This window comes from Petaurus breviceps, unplaced genomic scaffold (assembly GCF_028583685.1).
Source record: "Petaurus breviceps papuanus isolate PSGF00001 unplaced genomic scaffold, PetGlider_PUasm1.0 90654, whole genome shotgun sequence".
NCBI lineage: Eukaryota > Metazoa > Chordata > Mammalia > Diprotodontia > Petauridae > Petaurus > Petaurus breviceps.
The window spans coordinates 312,773-319,672 of NW_027187301.1; the positions used below are offsets into that span (position 1 = coordinate 312,773).

General features: G+C 37.3%; 1 pseudogene; it reads right to left on the reverse strand.

Annotated features, from left to right (window-relative positions):
• Positions 1-255: 255 nt before the first annotated feature.
• On the reverse strand, positions 256-4,002 carry LOC138143768 (protein mono-ADP-ribosyltransferase PARP14-like; annotated as a pseudogene).
• Positions 4,003-6,900: the final 2,898 nt, after the last annotated feature.

Here is a 6,900-nt window from a genome sequence, read left to right on the forward strand (position 1 = left end):
TTTGCCCAAGGTTTGGGAACAGAAGTAAGTCAATTATCATTTAGAAAGCTGGGTGCCAGGCTCTGTGCTAAGAATGACATACAAATGGGATACAAACAATAGTGGGAAGCCATGTCTTCTACCCCTTTTTAAAATCCCTGCAGTGCCTAAAATAGCGTGAGGTATGGGGAAGGTGCTCAAGCAGTGGGAAAGGAAGGGAAGAAGAGAAAAAACGAATCAACCTTCAGATTCAGTGAACAGCTTAACTGGAAAACTCTATTCCCCTTCACCTGTAGCAGTCTTGTGAAAGTCCACCATATAGTTTTCATTCTCAATTTTAACATGAATGCTACTTTTCTTTCCTGTGCTTGTATCCTCTAAATGCATATTGATTATTTTGTTACAAGGCTTGAAAACATCAAAATCATTATGCTGCCATTCAAGGATGCCACGGAGCAGTTCAGCCTTAGACTCATCTTTTTGCAACAGAACCCTTTTGGTCATGTCCTCCATCATTTGGGAAGCCTTTGACACATCTCTGGAGATCCCTAAAACCTAGAGAAAAGAGCTTCCACGTGCCAGGATAATGGTGATATTCAAGCTTCTCTGCAGCCCACTCAGTACTTTGTATTCTTTTCCACCAAAATTTAGAACGGACTCATCTGAAAAGTCATAACTGTTTTGTTCCTTTAAAATTAAATCTTGTATCCAAGAGACAGTGCTTTCAATATTCTCCTTATTTTCACCACACACCAGAAAAATGGTTGACTCTTCCAAAACCAAATTATCTTACTTCCTAGAAGGGTTACTTGCAAGACCTAAAATGTTTAAAAATAATTTAATACTATGAAAATTTATGAACAAACACTTTCTGATAATACTGGTCATAGGCAAATGCATTAGTACCAAAGGAACAACTTGATTTCTAATTCAGAGAACATGGGGGTTGGTAGCACAGCCTTCTTTTTTTTTCATACTGTCATAAAACACTTCCAGTAACTGTGACAGAAAGACCACTTTCACTTTTTTTCATGAATTGGGCAGACTTTTGCATGCAAAATCTTCAATAGTATGAATTATGTCTTTAGTGACTTTAGCTGAATTTTGTTCAGCATTTTCTAAAAGAACAAAATAATAAACAAATGATGAGAACAAAGCAATGAAAAATAAAGCCCTCCAAGGCACAAACTATGAAAAAATATGACTAAAAGTTGTTAGGCTTTGATTCTTAATGGATAAATACTCCTTTCTCCTATCTTATTTTTGCCATTACTTTACAATCAATCTTTCCAGCTCCTCTCTACTTTATGTGCTATGGGCAATACTTCCTCTCTCTGTCTCTCTCTGTCTCTGTCTCTGTCTCTCTGTCTCTCTGTCTCTCTGTCTCTTTCTCTCTCTCTCTCTCTCTCTCTCTCTCTCTCTCTGTCTCTCTCTCTCTTTCTCTCTCTCTCTCTTTCTCTCTCTCTGTCTCTCTCTGTCTCTCTGTCTCTCTCTGTCTCTGTCTCTGTCTCTCTCTCTGTCTCTCTGTCTCTCTGTCTCTCTGTCTCTCTCTCTCTCTCTCTCTCTGTCTCTCTCTCTCTATGTCTCTCTCTCTCTCTGTCTCTCTCTCTCTCTCTCAAAGGGGAATACAGATTCTAAAAGGCAGAGGTAAGATGGAGAACAGTCTGGGAAGAAGGGACCTGGGCAATGGCATAGAGACAAGTGATGAAATGAAATGGTATGGGGAGTAGTGAGTTGACCAACTGGACTAGAATGTCAAATGCATAGGAGTAATAATGTAAAATTATTCTACAAAGATAGGTGGGTAGTGGACTGATTATGAAAGGTTACAAGCACCAAAGAGAGGATTTTGCATTTTACCATTTAAACAATAGGGGCTACTTAAGGTTTTACAGTTTTATGGAGGACAGATTGGAAAGGGGAGAGACAGGAGGTAGGGAGACCATTTTTTAATGCTATTGCAATAGCCCAGGAGGAAGCTAATGAGAACTTGATCTACAGGTGACTTTGTGAATAGAGAGAAGGAGACATTGCAAGAAAACTGTTAAGGTAGATCAACACAACAAATATAAAGATAGATCAATCTATAGATGAATGGATATGCCATTTTAGAATGCATTAATACAGGCATAGTGTTCAGAATGAGCAAGCAATGATCTCACTGGTGACATGTCCTGGTCTTATCACATTTGGAGTACCATGTTCAGTTCTTCATGCCACATTTGAGAAAGAATAAACCAGAGCAGGTGCAGAGGAGAGCAATCAGGTTTGTATGACATGGTCTCCAGTCTTCTAATGAAGATCAATGGAAGGAAATGGGAACGTTTATTCTGGAGAAGAGAACGCCTAAAAGAGTAGATGGATGATGATAGATATTTCAATTTATTTGAAGGATCATTGCAGGGTTCCTCAAACCACCACAATTCATTCCATAGTGTCTGCTTTGTAGTTTCTATGATCCTTCTTATACTTTGCATCAGGACATGCTTTTTTTTCTAGAAATTTTGTGACATCAAATGCCATTCTTTATTTGGGTGATGTAAATGAATTGATATTGGTTACTAATGTAATGAGATTCATGCTCTAATCACCCAAGACAGAAGCACTCATTTGAGACATGCCAAGAACCTTCAAGAAGATGGAGTCTAGCTGAGACCAGAATTTTCAGTGGATTATCAAGAGACTGAAACCAATGCTAAGGATCTAGAAACAGGGTGAGACCCAGTAAGAGCCATCCTGTGTAGACTGGCAGTGGCAGTGGCATCCAGATTTCAGAGAGGACAGGATAAGTAAGGCCTACAGAACCCATCCAAGAGTTCTAGAGTAAAATATCCCTAAACAAGAACTGGATAAAGAAAAATACCAAACATAAAGAATAAATAATGCAGCTTAGGAGAAGCCTAAGAGGTAAACCCAGAAGAAGAGAGTAAATCCACAATAACTACAAGAAGAGCTTCAGAGAAAAAAAAACTTGATCACAAAAGGTACAAGAGTGTCTACAGAATTAAGTAAGAGACAAAAGATTATATTATAAACAAAATTAGGATTTCATTTGAAAAAAAATTAAAGAAAGATAGTTTAAGGGGGGCGGCTAGGTGATGTAGTAAATAGAGCACCAGGCCTGGAGTCAGGAGGACCTGAGTTCAAATCCAGCCTCAGATACTTAACACACACAAAAAAAACTAGCTGTGTGACCTTGTCAAGTCACTTAACCCCAACTGCCCTCCAAAAAGCAAAAAAAAAGAAAAGAAAAATAGTTTAAAATAGGAAGTGGAAAACCTTACCCAACTAGTAGACTTCCTGAAAAGCAGAATTCTATAAACATGACTCAGTGGTTAAGACAAGAAATCTAAGAATAAAGTCAAAAGTCTGAAAAATTCTAAAAAATAATGCATCTACTATCAGAAACAACTGATCTGGAAAGCAGGTTGAGAAGAAATAATTTAAGAATCATTGGTCTCCTTGAATACCATAAGCAAACAAAAAATCTGTGCACCATGTTTCGAAAAATCCTAACTCTCTCCAAATTTATTAGAATTTCAGGGCAAATGTAATTTCAGAGGTGCTATCTATAGCAATAAGAAAAGATAACGAAATTAAAAGAATATGCATAGGCATACAAAGTGGTTGATTTGGGGCAGATGAAATGATAGTATACTTAGAAAAGTCTGGAAAAGTCTTAGCAGGGCATGAAATAAACCAATAAGAATCATTAACTTTTCTGTATTAACAAAAATCCTTAGCAGGAAGAGATAGAGAAAGAAATGTCATTCAAAACAACTACAAAATCTGGGTGTTCAATAGCTGAGTCAAACAGGTATCATATGAATAAAACCACAAAATGCTTAAAAAAAAAAAAGGTAGGTTCCTCTATTACTCCAAAATTAGAAATACAGCAGCCACTCATGGCCTGATCTTCCTATTGATCAGTCTGGAAACTTTAACTTGCTCCATTTTCTGACCTGGACCAGTTTGGTCCTCCTTCAGTAGCCTTATGGCTCTCTCCTCCCTGGGGTTCAGCATAGCGGTTCTAGACTTAGACATCAAACTGACATTAGCTGTGCTAGATCTCAGAACTCCCAGATTAAAGCACTCCACCAGACTCAGCCTCCTCCAGTAGCAGGGATGACAAATAGTCCCATTCTCAGCCAAAACATTTTACAGAATGAAGAGACGAACTTAAATAGTTGGGAAGATAGTAATTGCTCATGTTTTGGCCTTTACTAGTAGGATAAAAATGATAAAATTGCCAAAATCAATTTCTATTTCCAATGGCATAACAAATAAACTACCACAGGGTTATTTTGGAGGACTAGGGAAAATAAAAACAAAATTTATCTGGAGAAACAAAACCACAAGAATTTTAAGGGGAACAATAAATGAAAGAAAAAGCATTTATTTAGTGCTGATTGTGTGCTAAGTACAGGATTACAGAAGATATTAAGTACAAGCAAGCAAGATGGACCCTGCCCTCAAGGGGCTTACATTCTAACAGAGGGACATAACACATATAAAGAAGTGGTGAACAAAGATGGGTGTTTTGGTAGTAGAGATTTAATTACTATTTTCAGAGATAGAGTTGGGAGTGATGATAAAAAGTACATGCACAGAAATGCAGCATGAAGATAACTAAGGAGCATAGTATGATTGGTGTGATTGCAGGATAGATATAGTGAATGTTCACTAATCAGAACCCATGGTCTCAGAATGGAAATTTGGAGGGGGAAGCAAGGGGCTAGAGAATAGGAAGTATTATGGTATATTTGTAGTGTACAGGAGACTAGATATAGTGAAGGCTGACCAATCAGTCCAGACTTCTAACTAAGATGATACAATAGGACCAAAAGGAACCCAGATTATCCATAAACATTCCATGAAAATTCTAAAATTCTTGAGAATGAACAATGATAGAGAAAACCAAAGAGAAGTAGTTATAATTCCTCTGTCAAGACTAGCACTGTCAGAAGCCTACAGATACTCTAAGCAGAAATAAACTGGAGTAGGTAGAGGGCACAGATTGCAAGAGACAAGGTCAGACCAATGTATAGGTAATGTAGGACTCAGGCATACCATGCCTGAGCCACGAAGGTGACAAGGACAGCCCAGTGACCAGTTAGCCAAGTGCCCAAGCAGTGCACACTTGAACCAGAGCAAGAGACAAGGGCAGCACCTGGAGTCTTGCAGGAAGCTTTATACCAGCACAATTTACAACACCTGGTTGGTGTCTTTCAGGGGCACAGCAAGGGATGGAGCCATCTCTGAATTTGGGACTGTGAATGAGAAGGAAAGAGAAGAGGCTGAAGCCAAAACAAATCAAACCACCTGGAAATTAGACCTAAACCTATGGATTCCTGCTGAGGTCAGCTGTCACAGTCAGGACCAAGGAGGAGTTCACCAATTTGTCCAAGAGAACAAGAGGGAGAAGAGTCTGACACAAACATAAAGGCTTATTCTATAAATGAAGACTGGAGATATGAGTCTACAGAAAAAAAATATATAGCAATGAAGAAATACCATGAATTTAGAGAAGCTCATGAAACTAGACAAAGAAAGTACCTCTATAATAAACAAGGCCTTCAGAGAAAAGAATGATAACTGGAAGGAATGAAGAAAGAGGTACAAAATTTCAAGATGAAAGTGGAAAAGAAAATCAATAGCTTAGAACAGAAAGTGGCAAACCTTAGCCAAGAAATAAACTCCTGAAAATTAGAATGGTCCAAGTATAGAGCAAGGACTACATGAGACAAGAAATATTAAACTAAAATCAAAATAATGAAAAAACTACATTCAACAGTAAAACAAACAAAAAACAAAACAAAACAAAAAACAAACCAATAACCATTAGTTTAGGAAACATTGTAGAGGAATAATTAGCAAAATGTAGAAAGACTGAAAAGGGGAGATAGGTGGAAAAAAGTCAATGCCAAATTCTACAAGTTGAGATCAAGGGAAAGAAGTCTTGATGGAAACAATGATAAAAATGCCATTGGCAATAAAAAGGGAAATGGAAAATGTTAAATGTTTCTTATTGTCAGGAAAGATAGTGGAAAGATCATTGAAAAAATAATTGGTTTAATTGAGCTTTAATTGAGGTTAGCCACTAAAGTGCCTTTGCAAATTTTGGGAAAGTCACTTAAACTCTCAGGTTTCATTTTTTTCTTCTAAAAAATAAAAAGTATTGCTAGAATTACACTAAAAGACTTTTCAATTTGAAAAATTCTATGATTATATGATAAATTCGGTTACTGACATGTTAAATCTGACATGCCCAGGAATCATCTGAGTGAAGTTGTCCTATAGACAGATACAAGAAAGGAGTGTGCTGAGGTCAGTGCTGGAGATATTGATTAGAGAATCATATGTGTAGAAATGATTGCTGAGGTTATGAGAATAAGTGAGTTTCCCCAAAGGGTTAAATATATATATAGAGAGAAAAGTACAGAGTCAAGAAAAGACCCTTAGAAGAGAGCTAAAAAAGAAGAGAAAGTTGATCTCATATGCAATTCCCTTGTTTGTTCTTTGCATATTGGAATTTTTGTGTTTGGTGATGATTGCTAAATGGAATGATTTCTTCTTTTCCCCCTGTCTTCTTTCTTCTTCCTCTTCCTTCTTTCCCAATCCACATCCTCATTCCTTACCTATCCAATTTTTTCATCTCTGTTTTTCTTCTTGCTTTCCCATATCTTAGTTTTGGCAGTGAAATCCGATAGCAAAATCAAAACACACAAGCACTATAGTGCTCAGGGTTTAAAAGATTGCCCGAGCCTAGATTAATATAGTTTTTATCACCTCATACAGTTTCAATATTATCTTTACTAGTGAATACATAGTCTAAGGGACACTGAACTAACTCTAATCGCTGATAGGCTACAAACCTGTTCCATTGACTGAGAGGGAAATGGACATATATTTCCTCTCTTC